This window comes from Carcharhinus amblyrhynchos, unplaced genomic scaffold, assembly GCF_965287045.1.
Source record: "Carcharhinus amblyrhynchos unplaced genomic scaffold, sCarAmb.v2.hapA chromosome_154, whole genome shotgun sequence".
Taxonomy (NCBI): domain Eukaryota; kingdom Metazoa; phylum Chordata; class Chondrichthyes; order Carcharhiniformes; family Carcharhinidae; genus Carcharhinus; species Carcharhinus amblyrhynchos.
The window spans coordinates 127,125-143,653 of NW_027649894.1; positions in this window are offsets into that span (position 1 = coordinate 127,125).

The window sequence follows — 16,529 nt, forward strand, 5'->3', positions numbered from 1 at the left end:
CTCTCTCTCTGTCTCTCTCTCCCTCTGTTTCTCTCTCTCTCTCTTTCACTCCCTCTCTGTCTTTCCCTCTCTATCCCTCAGTATTCTCTCTCTCTCTCTCTGACTCTCTCTCTCTCAGTCTCTCTCAGTCTCTGTCTCTCTCACTCTCTCTGTCTCTCTCTCCCTGTCTCTTGCACTCTATTTCCCTCTGTCTCTCTCTTTCTTTCTCCCTCTGTCTCTCAATCTCTCTCTCTGTCTCTCTCTGTCCCTCTCTCTCTGTCTGTCTCTCTCTTTCTCGCTCCCTCTGTCTCTGTCTCTCTCTCTCTATCTCTCTGTGTCTCCCCATCTCTCACTCTGTTTCTCACTGTCTCTGTCTCCCTGTCACACTCTCTCTCTCCTTGTCTCCGTCTCTCTGTCTCTCTCCCTCTCTGTCTCTCTCCCTCTCTGTCTCCCTCTCTCGCTGTCTCTTTCTCTCTCTATGTCTCTCTGTCTGTCTCTCTCAGTCTGACTCTCTCTCTGTCACTCTCTCTCAGTCTGTCTTTCTCTATGTCTCTCTCTCTGTCACTCTGTCTCTCTGTCTCTCTCCCCCTGTCTGTCTGTCTCGCTCTCTCTGTCTCTGTCTCCATCTCTCTCTCTCTGTCTCTCTCTCTCTGTCTCCCTCTCTCTGTCTCTCTCTCTCTCTGTCTGTCTCTCTCTGTCGGTCTCTCTCTTGTCTCTCTCTCTCTGTCTCTCTCTCTCTCCCTCTGCCTTTCCCTCTCTATCTCTTTCTCTCTGCCTGTCTCTCTGTCTGTCTCTCTCTTTCTCGCTCCCTCTGCCTCTCTCTCTCTCTCTCTGTCTCTCACTCTGCCTCTCACTCTGTCTCTGTCTCTCACACACATTGGTAGGGAGATTGAATTTAGGAGTCGCAGTGTAATGTTGCAACTGTACACTACTCTAGTGCGGCCGCACTTGGAGTACTGTGTGCAGTTCTGGTCCCCGCATTACAAGAAGGATGTGGAGGCGTTGGAGAGGGTGCAGAGGAGGTTTACTAGGATGTTGCCTGGTATGGTGGGGAGGTCCTATGAGGAGAGACTGAGGGATCTAGGGTTGTTTTCGTTGGGAAGAAGGCGGCTAAGAGGGGATATTATTGAAACATATAAGATGATTAGGGGTTTAGATAGGGTGGATAGTGATAGCCTTTTTCCTCGGATGGAGAAAGCTAGCACGAGGGGGCATGACTTTAAATTAAGGGGGGGTAGCTACAGGACGGATGTCAGGGGTAGGTTCTTTACCCAGCGGGTGGTGAGGGATTGGAATGCCCTGCCTGCTGCAGTTGTAGATGCGTCTAGTTTGGGGGCGTTTAAGAGATCTCTGGATAGGTTTATGGACGAAAAGGGATTGGTATAGGCTAGTGGGTCATTGTTTTTGTAACTGGTCGGCGCAACATCGTGGGCCGAAGGGCCTGTTCTGCGCTGTAATGTTCTATGTTCTATGTTCTATGTTCTATCTCTCTCTCTCTCTCTGTCCCTCTCTCTCTGTCTCTCTGTCTGACCATCTCTTTCTCTCTCCGTCTGTCTCTCGTTCTGTCTTTCACTCTCTGTCTCTATCTCTCTCTCTCTGTCTCTCACTCTCTCTCTCTCAGTCTGTCTCTGTCTCTCTGTCTCTCTTTTTCTCTCTCCGTTTGTCTCTCTCTGTCTCTTACTCTCTCTCCCTCTCTGTCTCGATCCCACTCTCTACCTCTCACTCTCTCTCTCTAACTCTGTCTCTCTCTCTTTCTGTCTCTCTCTCACTCTGTCTCTGTCTCTCTCTCTCTCTCTCTCTCTCTGTCTCTCTCTCTGTCTACCTGCCTGTCTTTCTCTTTCTCTCTCTCTCTCTGTCTCTCACTCTGTCTCTCACTCTGTCTCATGTCTCTCTCACTCTGTCTCTCTCTCTGTCCCTCTCTCTCTCATTCTCTCTCACTCTTTTGCTGTCTCTCTCTGTCTCTCACTCTGTCTCTCACTCACTCTCTCTCACACTCTCTCTCTCTGTCTCTTTCTCTGTCTCTCAATCTCTCTGTCTCTCTCTCCCACTCTGTCTCTCTGTCTGCCTGTCTGTCTCTCTGTCTCTCTCTATCTCTCTCTCTCTCCCTCTGCCACTCTCCCTGTCCCTTTCTCTCTCTCATTCTGTCTCACTTTCTCTCATTCTGTCTCACTCACTCTCTCCCTCTGTCTATCTCACTCTGTCTCAATCTCTCTCTCTCTGTCATTCTCTCTCTGTCTCTCTCTCTCTCACTCTGTCTCTCTGTCTCTCTCTCGCTGTCTCTCTGTCTGCCACTCTGTTTCTCTGTCTCTCACCCTGTCACTCTCTGACTCTCTATCTCTCTCTCTGTCTCTCTTCTCTGTCTCTCTTGCTGTCTCTCTGTCTCTCTATCTCTCCCTCTCTGTCTCTCCCTCTGTCTTCTCTCTCTCTGTCTCTCTCTCTCTCTCTCTGTCTCTATCTCACACTCTGTCTCTCTCTCTCTCTCTCTCTCTGTCTCTCACTCTGTCTCTGTCTCTCTCTCTCTCTCTCTGTCTCTCACTCTGTCTCTGTCTCTCTCTGTCCTTCACTCTGTCTCTGACTCTGTCTCTCTCACTGTCTCCATCTTGGTCCCTGTCTCTCCCTCTCTCTCTCTCACTCACTCTCTCTCTCTCACTCTGTCTCTCTCTCTCTCTCTCACTGTTTCTCTCTGACTCTCTCTCTCTGCCTCTCTCTCCCTCTGTCTCGCTCTGTCACTCTCTCTGTCTCTCTCACTCTGTCCCTCTCCCTCTCTCTCTCTCTCCCTCTGTTTCTCTCTTGCTGTCTCTCCATCTCTCTCTCTGTCTCCCTGTCTCTTTTTCTCTTTCCCTCTGCGTCTTTCTGTCACACTCTCTTTCTCTGTCTCTCTCTCTCTGTCTCCCTGTCTCTTTTTCTCTCTCCCTCTGCGTCTTTCTGTCACACTCTCTTTCTCTGTCTCTCTCTCTCTGTCTCTCTGTCACACTCTCTCTCTCTCTATCTCTCACACGCTGTCTCTCTCTCTCTCTCACTCTGTCTCTCACTCTGTCTCTGTCTCTCTCTCTCTCTCTGTCTCTCTCACTCTCTGTCTTTGTCTCTCTCTCTCTGTGTGTCTCTGTCTCTCTCACTCTGTCTCTCTCTGTCCTTCACTCTGTCTCTCATTCTGTCTCTGTCTCTCTCCCTGGCTCTCTCTCGGTCCCTGTCTCTCTCACTCTGTCTTTGTCTCTCTCTCTCTGTGTCTCTGTCACTCTCTGTCCTTCGCTCCGTCTCTCATTCTGTCTCTGTCTCTGTCTCTCTCTCGGTCCCTGTCTCTCTCACTCTCTGTCTCTCTCTCTCTGTCACTCTCTCACTGTCTCTCTGTCTCTCTCTCTCTCACACACTCTCTCTCTCTGACTCTCTCTGTCTCGCTTTCTTCTGACTCTCAAACAAAGTGTCTCTCTCCCTCTGTCTCTCTCACTCTCTCTGACTCTCTCTCTCTCTGTCTCGCTCTCTCTCTGTCACTCTCTCTCTTTGTCCCACTCTCTCTCTGTCACTATCTCTCTCTCTGCTTCTCTCTCTGTCTCTCTCCCTCTCGTCTGTCTCTCTCTCTCAGTCTCTCGCTCACTGTCTTTCCCTCTCTGTCTCTCTGTCTCTCTCTCCCTCACTGTCTCTGTCTGTCTCTCCCTGTCTCAATCTGTCTGTCTCTCTCTGTCTGTCTCTCTCTTTCTCTCTTCCTCTGTCTCTCGATCTGTCTCTCACTCTCTGTCCCTATCACTCTCTCTCTGTCTCTCACTCTGTATCTCTCTCACTCTGTCTCTCTCTCCGTCTGTCTCTTTTTCTGTCTCTCACTCTGTCTCTTTCTCTGTGTCTCTCTCTCTCTCTCTGTCTCTCTCTCTCCGTCTGTCTCTTTCTCTCTCTCTCACTCTGTCTCTCTCTCTGTGTGTCTCTCTCTCTCTGTGTCTCTCTCTCTCCGTCTGTCTCTTTCTCTCTCTCTCACTCTGTCTCTCTCTCTCTGTGTCTCTCTCTCTCTCACTCTGTCTCTCTCTCTCTGTGTCTCTCTCTCTCTCTCTGTCTCTCTCTCTCCGTCTGTCTCTTTCTCTCACTCTCTCTCTGTCTCTCTCTCTCTGTCTCTCTCTCTCTCTGTCTCTCACTCTGTATCTCTCAGACTATCTCTCTGTCTCTCTTCCTCTGTCTCTGTCTCTCTCTGTCTCTCGGTGTCTCCCCCATCTCTCTACTTTTCTCTCTCTCTCCTTGTCTCCGTCTCACTGTCTCTCTCCCTCTCTGTGTCTCTCTCTCCCTCTTCACTGTCTCTCTATCTCTGGCTCTCTCCCTCTCTGTCTCGCTCTCCCTCTCTCGCTCTCTCTCTCTGTCTCTCCCTCTCCCTCTCTCGCTCTCTCTCTCTGTCTCTGTCTCTGTCTCTGTCTCTCTCTCTGTCTCTCTCTCGTCTGCCTCTCTCTGTCACTCTCTCTCTCAGTCTGCCTTTCTCTCTGTCTGTCTCTCTGTCACTCTGTTTCACTCACTCTCTCCCTCTTTCTCTCTCTCTCCCTCTTTCTTTTTCTCTCTCTCTCTCACTCTGTCTCTCTCTCTCTGTCCCTCTCTCTCATTCTGTCTCTCTCTCTCTCTGTCTCTCTCTCTCTCTCACTCACTCAGCCTCTCTCTCTCTCACTCTCTGTCTCCCTCTCTCTCACTCTCTTTCTCCATGTGTTTCTCTCTCTCTCTGTCACTCTTTCTGTCTGTCTGTCTCTCTCTCTCTCCCCCTGTCTCTCTGTCCCTCTCTCTCTCTCATTCTGTCTCATGCTCTCTATCGCTCTGTCTCTCTCTCACTGTCTCTCTCTCTCTGTCACTCTCTCTCTCACTTTGTCTGTCTGCCTCTCCCTCTCTCTCACTCTGTGCCTCTCTCTCTGTCCAACTCTCTCTCTCTGTCATTCTGTTTCACTCTCAAAGTCTCCCTGTCTCTCTCACTCTCTGTCTCCCTCTCTCTGCCTCTCTCTCACTTTCTCTGTCTCTTTCTCTGTCTGTCTGTCGCTCTCTCTCTCTCACTCTCTGTCTCTCTCCCTCTGACTCTCCCTGTCTCTCTCTGTCTCTCTGTCTGTCTCTGTCTGTCTGTCTGTCTCTCTCTGTCTCTCCCTCTGTCTGTTTCTCTCTTTCTCGGTCCCTCTGTCTCTCTCTCTCTCTCTCTGTCTCTCTCTCACTTTGTCTCTGTCTCCCTGTCACTCTCTCTCTCTCCTTATCTCTGTCTCTCTCCCTCTCTCCCTCTCTCGCTGTCTCTCTCTCTCTCTGTCTCACTTACTCTCTCTATCTCTCCCTGTCTCTCTCTCTCTCCGTCTGTCTCTCTCTCTCTCTCTGTCATTCTCTCTCTCAGTCTGTCTTTCTCTCTCTCTCTCTCTCTGTCACTCTCTCTCCCTCTGTCTCTGTCTCTCTCCCTCTGTCTCTCTCACACTCTCTTCCTCTGTCTCTCTCTGTCTCACTGTCTGTCTCTCTCTCAGTTTCTCTGTGTCTCCCCCATCTCTCGCTCTCTGTCTCAATCCCTCTCTGTCTCTGTCTCCCTGTCACTCTCTCTCTCTCCTTGTCTCTGTCTCTCTGCCAAACTCCCTCTTTGTCTTTCTCCCAGTCTCTCTCTCCCTCTCTTGCTGTCTCTCTCTCTGTCCATTACTCTCTCTCTCTCTGTCACTCACTCTCTCTGTCTCTCTCTCTCTCTCAATCTATCGCTCTCAGTCTGCCTTTCTCTCTGTCTCTGTCTGTCTCCTTCTCTGTGCCTCTCTCTCTGTCTCCTTCTCTCTGTCTCTCTCTCTCTGTCTCTCTCTCTCTCTGTTTCTCTCTGCCTCTGTCTCTCTCTCTCACTCATTCACTCCCTTTCTCTCTCTCTCCCTCACACTCATTCTCACTCTCTGTCTCTCTCTCACTCTGTCTCTCTCTTTCACTGTCCCTCTCACTCTCGCTGTCTCTCTCTCTTTCTCTCTCAATCTCTGTCTCTCTCTCTCTCACACACACTCTTCTGTCTCTGTCTCTCACTCTCTGTCTCTCAGTCTCTCTCTCTCTGTCTCTGTCTCTCTGGCACTCTCTCTCTCCTTGTCTCTGTCTCCCCCTCCCTCTGTCTGTTTCTCTCTCTGTCTTTCTCTCTCTCTCTCTCTGTCACTCCTTCTGTCTGTCTGTCCCTCCCTCTCTGTCTCTCTCTCTCTCCCTCTGCCCTCTGTCTCTCTGTTTCTCTCTCTGTCTCACTCTCTGTCTCTCTCCCTCTCTGACTCCAGCTCTTGCTGTCTCTCTCTCCCTCCTCTCGCTGTCTCTCTCTCTCCCTCTTTGTCTCTCTCTCGCTCACACTGTCTCTCTCTCTCTCTGTCTCTCTCTCTGTCTGTCTCTATCTCTCTATCTCTCTCCGTCGCTCCGTCTCCCTCTGTATCTCTCACTGTCTCTCTCTATCTCTCTTTGTTTCTCTCTCTCTCCCTCTGTCTCTCTCTCTCTCCCTCACTCTGTCTCTCCTTCTGTTAATCTCTCACTCTCTGTCTCTCTCTCTCTGTCTCTCACTCTGTCTCTGCCTCTCTCTCTCTGTGTCTCTTTCTCTCTCCCTCTGTCTCTCTCTCGCTGTCTCTCTGTTTTTCTCTCTCTCTCTGTCTTTGTCTCTCAGTCTCACTCTGTCTCTCTCTCTCTTTCACTCTGTCTCTCACTCTGTCTCTGACTCTCTCTCTCTCTCCCTCTCTGTCTCTCTCTCTCTCTGTCTCTCTCTCTCCCACTACCTCTCTGTCTGTCTCTCTCTTTCTCTCTCCCTCTGTCTTCCTCTCTCTCTTTCTCAACGTCTCCCTCTCTGTCTCCCTCTCTGTCTCTCTCTCTCTCTGCCTCTCTGTCTCTCTACCTCTCTGTCTCTCTCGTCTCTCTCTCTCCCTTTCTCTTGCTGTCTCTCTCTCCCTCTCTGTCTCTCCCTCTCACAGTGTCTCTCTCTCTGTCACTCTCTCTCTCTATCTCTCTCTGTATCTCTCTCCCTCTCCCTCTGTCTCTCTTTCCCTCTCAGTCTGTCGTTATCTCTGTCTCTCTCTCTCTCCCTCTGTTAATCTCTCAGTCTCTGTCTCTCTCACTCTGTCTCACACTCGGTCACTCATTCTGTCTCTGTCTCTATCTGTCTCTCTGTCTGTCTCTCTTTTTCTCTCTCACTCTGTTTCTCGCTCTGTCTCTCACTCTCTCTCACTCTCTGTCTCTATATCTCTCACTGCATCTCGCTCTCTCTCTGTCTCTCTCTCTGTCTCTCCCTCTCACTCTCTCTCTCTCTGTTTCACTCTCTGTCTCTATCTCACTCTCTGCATCTCTCTCTCTCTCTGTCTCTCTCTCTCTCTGTCTCTCCCTCTCACTCTCTCTCTGTCTGTCTCTCCCTCTCACTCTTTCTCTCTGTCTCACTCTCTGTCTCTATCTCTCTGTTTCTCTCTCTCTCTTTCTGTCTCTGTCTCTCTCTCTCTCTCTCTCTCCCTCTCACTCTCTCTCTCTCCCTCTCTCTGTCTATCTCCCGGTCTCTCTCTCTGTCTCTCTCTCTCTCCCCCACTGCCTCTCTGTCAGTCTCTCTCTTTCTCTCTCCCTCTCTCTTCCTCTCTCTCTGTCTCACTGTCTCCCTCTGTGTCTCTCTCTGTCTCTTTCTGTCTCTGCCCCTCTCGGTCTCTCTCTTTCTCCCTCTATCTCTCTGTCTGTCTGTCTCTCTCTGTCTCTCTCTCTCTCTCACTCTGTCTCTCTGTCTGTCCCTCTCCCTCTGTCTCTCACTCTCTGTCTCTCACTCTCTGTCTCTATCTCTCTCTCTGTCTCTCACTCTGTATCTCTCTCACTCTCTCTCTCTCTCTCTGTGTCTGTCACTCAGTTTCTCTCTCTCACTCTGTCTCCCTGTCACTCTCAGATGCTCTTGCTCTCTCTCACTCTCTCTCTCTGCCTCTGTCTCTCTGTCTATCTCTCTGTCTCTCTCTCTCTCCGTCTCTCCCTCTTACTCTCTCTCACTCTTACACTCTCTCTCTGTCTCTCTCTCTCTATATATCTCCCTCTCACTCTCACTCTCTCACCCTCTCACCCTCTCTGTCTCTCTCTCTCTGTCTCTCTATCTCTCTTTCTCTCTCCCTCTCACTCTCTCTGTCTCTCTTTCTCACCCTCTCTCTCTCTGTCACTCAATCTGTTTTTCTCTCTCTCTCACTCTGTCTCTCTCTGTCTTTCTCTCGCACTCACTCTCTGTCTTTCTCTCTCACTCACTCTCTGTCTCTGTCACTCTGTCTCCCTGTCACTCTGTGACACTGCGTCTCTCTCTGAGACCATGATACGCTGATATTCTGAGATGCAGAGAACCTGAGAAACAGGGACTCTGAGACGCAGAGATGCAGAGATTCTGACATGCATTGACCCTGAGACGCAGAGACACTGAGACACAGAGAAACTGAGACGCAGAGACTCAGAGATGCAGAGACTCTGAGGCGCAGAGACTCAGACACTGACACTCTGAGACGCAGAGACTCTGAGACGCAGAGACTCAGACACTGAGACTCTGATACGCTGGGATTCTGAGACGCAGAGAATCTGAGACACAGAGACCCTGACACGCAGAGACGCAGAGATGCAGAGATTCTGACATGCATTGACTCTGAGATGCAGAGACACAGAGACTCTGAGACGCAGAGATGCAACGACGCAGAGAAATTAAGACGCAGAGACACTGAGATGCAGAGACTTTGAGACGCAGAGACACTGAGACGCAGAAACACTGAGACACTGAGATGCAGAGACACTGTGAAACAGAGACTCTGAGACGCAGAGACTCTGAGACGCAGAGGCTCTGAGACGCAGAGAGACTGAGACGCAGAGACTCGGAGATGCAGAGACTTTGAGACGCAGAGACATTGAGACGCAGAGACACTGAGACGCAGAGACTCTGAGACGCAAAGACTCTGAGACGCAGAGTCACAGAGACGCAGAAACTTTGAGACTTTGAGACGCAGAGACACTGAGACGCAGAGACTTTGAGACGCAGAGACTTTGAGACACAGAGCCACTGAGACTCAGAGACACTGAGACGCAGAGTCTCTGAGACGGCGAGACCCTGAGACGCAGAGACACTGAGACGCAGAGAGACTGAGACGCAGAGACTCGGAGATGCAGAGACTTTGAGACGCAGAGACATTGAGACGCAGAGACACTGAGACGCAGAGACTCTGAGACGCAAAGACTCTGAGACGCAGAGTCACAGAGACGCAGAAACTTTGAGACTTTGAGACGCAGAGACACTGAGACGCAGAGACTTTGAGACGCAGAGACTTTGAGACGCAGAGACTTTGAGACACAGAGCCACTGAGACTCAGAGCCACTGAGACTCAGAGACACTGAGACGCAGAGACACTGAGACGCAGAGTCTCTGAGACGGCGAGACCCTGAGACGCAGAGACACTGAGACCCAGAGACTCTGAGACCCTGAGACGCAGAGACACTGAGACGCAGAGACACTGAGACGCAGAGACTCTGAGACGCTGAGACACTGAGACGCAGAGACACTGAGACACAGAGTCACTGAGACGCTGAGACACTGAGACGCAGAGACACTGAGACGCTGAGACGCAGAGATGCAGAGTCACTGAGACGCAGAGACACTGAGACGCAGAGTCACTGAGACGCAGAGTCACTGAGACGCAGAGACACTGAGACGCAGAGACACTGAGACGCTGAGACGCAGAGATGCAGAGTCACTGAGACGCAGAGACACTGAGACGCAGAGTCACTGAGACGCAGAGTCACTGAGACGCAGAGACACTGATACGCAGAGACACTGAGACGCAGAGACACTGAGACGCAGAGACACTAAGACGCAGAAACACTGAGACGCAGAAACACTGAGACACTGAGACGCAGAGACACTGAGAAACAGAGACTCTGAGACGCAGCGACTCTGAGACGCAGAGGCTCTGAGACGCAGAGACACTGTGATGCAGGGACTCTGAGACGCAGAGACTCTGAGACGCAGAGAGACTGAGACGCAGAGACTCTGAGACGCGGAGACACTGAGACGCAGAGACACTGAGACGCAGAGACTCTGAGACGCAAAGACTCTGAGACGCAGAAACTTTGAGACTTTGAGACGCAGAGACAATGAGACGCAGAGACTTTGAGACGCAGAGACACTGAGACGCAGAGACTCTGAGACGCAGAAACTTTGAGACTTTGAGACGCAGAGACAATGAGACGCAGAGACTTTGAGACGCAGAGCCACTGAGACTCAGAGACACTGAGACGCAGAGACACTGAGACGCAGAGTCTCTGAGACGGTGAGACCCTGAGACGCAGAGACACTGAGACGCAGAGACTTTGAGACTCAGAGACTTTGAGACGCAGAGACACTGAGACGCAGAAACACTGAGACACTGAGATGCAGAGACACTCAGAAACAGAGACTCAGAGAGGCAGAGAATCTGAGACACAGAGGCTCTGAGACGCAGAGAGACTGAGACGCAGAGACTCTGAGTGGCAGAGACTTTGGGACGCAGAGACACTGAGACGCATTGACACTGAGACGCAGAGACACTGAGACGCAGAGACTCTGAGACGCAAAGACTCTGAGACGCAGAGTCACAGAGACGCAGAAACTTTGAGACTTTGAGACGCAGAGACACTGAGACGCAGAGACTTTGAGACGCAGAGACTTTGAGACGCAGAGACTTTGAGACGCAGAGCCACTGAGACTCAGAAACACTGAGACGCAGAGTCTCTGAGACGGCGAGACCCTGAGACGCAGAGACACTGAGACGCAGAGACCCTGAGACGCAGAGACACTGAGACGCAGAGACTCTGAGACGCAGAGACACTGAGACACTGAGATGCAGGGACACTGAGAGTAAGAGACTCTGAGATGCAGAGACTCTGAAACGCAGAGACTCTGAGACGCGGAGACACTGAGACGCAGAGACTCTGAGACGCAAAGTCGCAGAGACACTGAGACGCAGAGACACTGAGACGCAGAGACACTGAGACACTGAGATGCAGAGACACTCAGAAACAGAGACTCTGAGACGCAGAGACTCTGAGACGCAGAGGCTCTGAGACGCAGAGATACTGAGACGCAGAGAGACTGAGACGCAGAGACTCTGAGACGCAGAGACTTTGGGACGCAGAGACACTGAGACGCAGAGACACTGTGGCGCAGAGACACTGAGACGCTGAGACAATGAGACGCAGAGACACTGAGAGTAAGAGACTCTGAGACGCAGAGACTCTGAGACGCGGAGACACTGAGACGCAGAAACTCTGAGACGCAAAGTCGCAGAGACACTGAGACGCAGAGACACTGAGACGCAGAGACTTTGAGACACAGAGCCACTGAGACTCAGGGACACTGAGATGCAGAGGCTCTGAGACGCAGAGACTCTGAGACGCAGAGACTCTGAGACTCTGAGATGCAGAGACACTGAGACGCAGAGACACTGAGACGCAGAGAGTCTGTGACACAGAGAATCTGAGACGCAGAGACACTGAGATGCAGAGACTTTGAGACGCAGAGACTCTGAGACGCAGAGACTCTGAGACTCTGAGACGCAGAGACACTGAGACGCAGAGACACTGAGACGCAGAGACACTGAGACGCAGAGACTCTGAGATGCACAGTCGCTGAGACGCAGAGACACTGAGACGCAGAGACACTGCGACGCAGAGACACTGAGACGCAGAGTCACTGAGACGCAGAGACAGTGAGACGCAGAGACACTGAGACGCTGTGACTTTGAGACGCTGAAACACTGAGACACTGAGACGCAGAGACACTGAGAAACAGAGACACTGAGAAACAGAGACTCTGAGACGCAGAGACTCTGAGACGCAGAGGCTCTGAGACGCAGAGGCTCTGAGACGCCGAGACACTGTGATGCAGGGACTCTGAGACGCAGAGACTCTGAGACGCAGAGACTCTGAGACGCAGAGACTCTGAGACGCAGAGACACTGAGACGCAGAGACACTGAGACGCAGAGTCACTGAGACGCAGAGACTCTGAGATGTACAGTCGCTGAGACGCAGAGACACTGAGACGCAGAGACTTTGAGACGCAGGAACACTGAGACACTGAGACGCAGAGACACTGAGAAACAGAGACTCTGAGACGCAGAGACTCTGAGACGCAGAGGCTCTGAGACGCAGAGGCTCTGAGACGCAGAGACACTGTGATGCAGGGACTCTGAGACGCAGAGACTCTGAGACACAGAGAGACTGAGACGCAGAGACTCTGAGACGCAGAGACTCTGAGACGCAGAGACACTAAGACGCAGAGACACTGAGACGCAGACACTCTGAGACGCAAAGACTCTGAGACGCAGAGTCACAGAGACGCAGAAACTTTGAGACTTTGAGACGCAGAGACACTGAGACGCCGAGACTTTGAGACGGAGAGCCACGGAGACTCAGAGACACTGAGACGCAGAGACACTGAGAGGCAGAGTCTCTGAGATGGCGAGACCCTGAGACGCAGAGATACTGAGACGCAGAGACTTTGAGACTCAGAGACTTTGAGACTCAGAGACTTTGAGACGCAGAGACAATGAGACGCAGAAACACTGAGACACTGAGATGCAGGGGCACTCAGAAACAGAGACTCTGAGACGCAGAGACTCTGAGACGCAGAGACTTTGGGACTCAGAGACACTGAGACGCAGAGACACTGAGGCGCAGAGACTTTGAGACGCAGAGACTTTGAGACGCAGAGACTTTGAGACGCAGAGACACTGAGACGCAGAGACTTTGAGACGCAGAGACACTGAGACGCAGAAACACTGAGACACTGAGATGCAGAGGCACTCAGAAACAGAGACTCTGAGACGCAGAGACTCTGAGACGCAGAGACTTTGGGACTCAGAGACACTGAGATGCAGAGACACTGAGAAACAGAGACTCTGAGACGCAGAGACTCTGAGACGCAGAGGCTCTGAGACGCAGAGACACTGTGATGCAGGGACTCTGAGACGCAGAGACTCTGAGACGCAGAGACTCTGAGACGCAGAGACACTGAGACGCAGAGACACTGAGACGCAGAGACACTGAGACGCAGAGACTCTGTCATGTACAGTCGCTGAGACGCAGAGACACTGAGACGCAGAGACACTGAGACGCAGAGACTTTGAGACGCAGAAACACTGAGACACTGAGACGCAGAGACACTGAGAAACAGAGACTCTGAGACGCAGAGACTCAGACGCAGAGGCTCTGAGACGCAGAGGCTCTGAGACACAGAGGCTCTGAGACGCAGAGACACTGTGATGCAGGGACTCTGAGACGCAGAGACTCTGAGACACAGAGAGACTGAGACGCAGAGACTCTGAGACGCAGAGACTCTGAGACGCAGAGACTCTGAGACGCAGAGACACTGAGACGCAGACACACTGAGACGCAAAGACTCTGAGACGCAGAGTCACAGAGACGCAGAAACTTTGAGACTTTGAGACCCAGAGACACTGAGACGCAGAGACTTTGAGACGCAGAGCCACTGAGACTCAGAGACACTGAGACGCAGAGACACTGAGACGCAGAGTCTCTGAGATGGCGAGACCCTGAGACGCAGAGACACTGAGACGCAGAGACTTTGAGACTCAGAGACTTTGAGACGCAGAGACAATGAGACGCAGAAACACTGAGACACTGAGATGCAGAGGCACTCAGAAACAGCGACTCTGAGACGCAGAGACTCTGAGACGCAGAGACACTGAGACGCAGAGACTTTGAGACTCAGAGACTTTGAGACGCAGAGACACTGAGACGCAGAAACACTGAGATGCAGAGACTTTGAGACTCAGAGACTTTGAGACGCAGAGACACTGAGACGCAGAAACACTGAGATGCAGAGACACTGAGAAACAGAGACTCTGAGACGCAGAGACTCTGAGACGCAGAGGCTCTGAGACGCAGAGGCTCTGAGACGCAGAGATACTGAGACGCAGAGAGACTGAGACACTGAGACGCAGAGACATTGAGACGCAGAGACACTGAGACACAGAGACTCTGAGACGCAAAGACTCTGAGATGCAGAGTCACAGAGAAGCAGTAACTTTGAGACTCTGAGATGCAGAGACACTGAGACGCAGAGACTTTGAGACGCAGAGACTTTGAGACGCAGAGACTTTGAGACACAGAGCCACTGAGACTCAGAGACACTGAGATGCAGAGTCTCTGAGACGGCGAGACCCTGAGACGCAGAGACACTGAGACGCAGAGACTCTGAGACCCAGAGACACTGAGACGCAGAGACACTGAGACGCAGAGACACTGAGATTCAGTGACACTGAGACGCTGAGACACTGAGACGCAGAGACACTGAGAGTAAGAGACTCTGAGACGCAGAGACACTGAGACGCAGAGACTCTGAGACGCGGAGACACTGAGAAGCAGAGACTCTGAGACGCAAAGTCGCATAGACACTGAGTCGCAGAGACACTGAGACGCAGAGATACTGAGACGCAGATACTCTGAGACTCAGGGACACTGAGATGCAGAGGCTCTGAGACGCAGAGACTCTGAGACGCAGAGACTCTGAGAGGCAGAGAGTCTGTGACGCAGAAAGTCTGTGACGCAGAGAATCTGAGACGCAGAGACACTGAGATGCAGAGACTTTGAGACGCAGAGACTCTGAGACGCAGAGACTCTGAGACGCAGAGACACTGAGACGCAGAGACTCTGAAACGCAGAGACACTGAGACGCAGAGACTCTGAGATGCAGAGTCGCTGAGACGCAGTGACTCTGAGACGCAGAGACAATGAGACGCAGAGACACTCAGACTCAGGGACACAGAAACGCAGAGACGCTGAGACTCTGAGACTCTGAGATGCAGAGACACTGAGACGCAGAGACACTGAGACGCAGAGACACTGAGACGCAGAGACACTGAGACGCAGAGACTTTGAGACGCAGAAACACTGAGACACTGAGACGCAGAGACACTGAGAAACAGAGACTCTGAGACGCAGAGACTCTGAGACGCAGAGGCTCTGAGACGCAGAGGCTCTGAGACGCAGAGACACTGAGATGCAGAGACTTTGAGACGCAGAGACTCTGAGATGCAGAGGCTCTGAGACGCAGAGACACTGAGATGCAGAGACTTTGAGACGCAGAGACTCTGAGACGCAGAGACTCTGAGACGCAGAGACTCTGAGACGCAGAGACTCTGAAACGCAGAGACACTGAGACGCAGAGACTCTGAGATGCAGAGTCGCTGAGATGCAGTGACTCTGAGACGCAGAGACAATGAGACGCAGAGACACTCAGACTCAGGGACACAGAAACGCAGAGACGCTGAGACTCTGAGACTCTGAGACTCTGAGACGCAGAGACACTGAGACGCAGAGACGCAGAGACACTGAGACGCAGAGACACTGAGACGCAGAGACACTGAGACGCAGAGACTCTGAGACGCAGAGGCTCTGAGATGCAGAGACACTGTGATGCAGGGACTCTGAGACGCAGAGACTCTGAGACGCAGAGAGACTGAGACGCAGAGACTCTGAGACGCAGAGAAACTGAGACGCAGAGACACTGAGACGCAGAGACACTGAGACGCAGAGACTCTGAGATGCAAAGACTCTGAGACACAGAGTCACAGAGACGCAGAAACTTTGAGACTTTGAGACGCAGAGACAATGAGACGCAGAGACTTTGATACGCAGAGCCACTGAGACTCAGAGACACTGAGACGCAGAGACACTGAGACGCAGAGTCTCTGAGACGGTGAGACCCTGAGACGCAGAGACACTGAGACGCAGAGACTTTGAGACTCAGAGACTTTGAGACGCAGAGACACTGAGACGCAGAAACACTGAGACACTGAGATGCAGAGACACTCAGAAACAGAGACTCAGAGGGGCAGAGACTCTGAGACGCAGAGGCTCTGAGACGCAGAGAGACTGAGACGCAGAGACTCTGAGATGCAGAGACTTTGGGACGCAGAGACACTGAGACGCAGAGACACTGAGACGCAGAGACACTGAGACGCAGAGACACTGAGACGCAGAGACTCTGAGATGCAAAGACTCTGAGACGCAGAGTCACAGAGACGCAGAAACTTTGAGACTTTGAGACGCAGAGACACTGAGACGCAGAGACTTTGAGACGCAGAGACTTTGAGACGCAGAGACTTTGAGACGCAGAGCCACTGAGACTCAGAGACACTGAGACGCAGAGTCTCTGAGACGGCGAGACCCTGAGACGCAGAGACACTGAGACGCAGAGAGTCTGAGACCCAGAGACACTGAGACGCAGAGACCCTGAGACGCAGAGACTCTGAGACGCAGAGACACTGAGACGCAGAGACTCTGAGACGCAGAGACTCTGAGACGCAGAGGCTCTGAGACGCAGAGGCTCTGAGACGCAGAGATACTGAGACGCAGAGAGACTGAGACGCAGAGACACTGAGACACTGAGACGCAGAGACATTGAGACGCAGAGACACTGAGACACAGAGACTCTGAGACGCAAAGACTCTGAGACGCAAAGTCACAGAGACGCAGTAACTTTGAGACTCTGAGACGCAGAGACACTGAGACGCAGAGACTTTGAGACGCAGAGACTTTGAGACGCAGAGACTTTGAGACACAGAGCCACTGAGACGCAGAG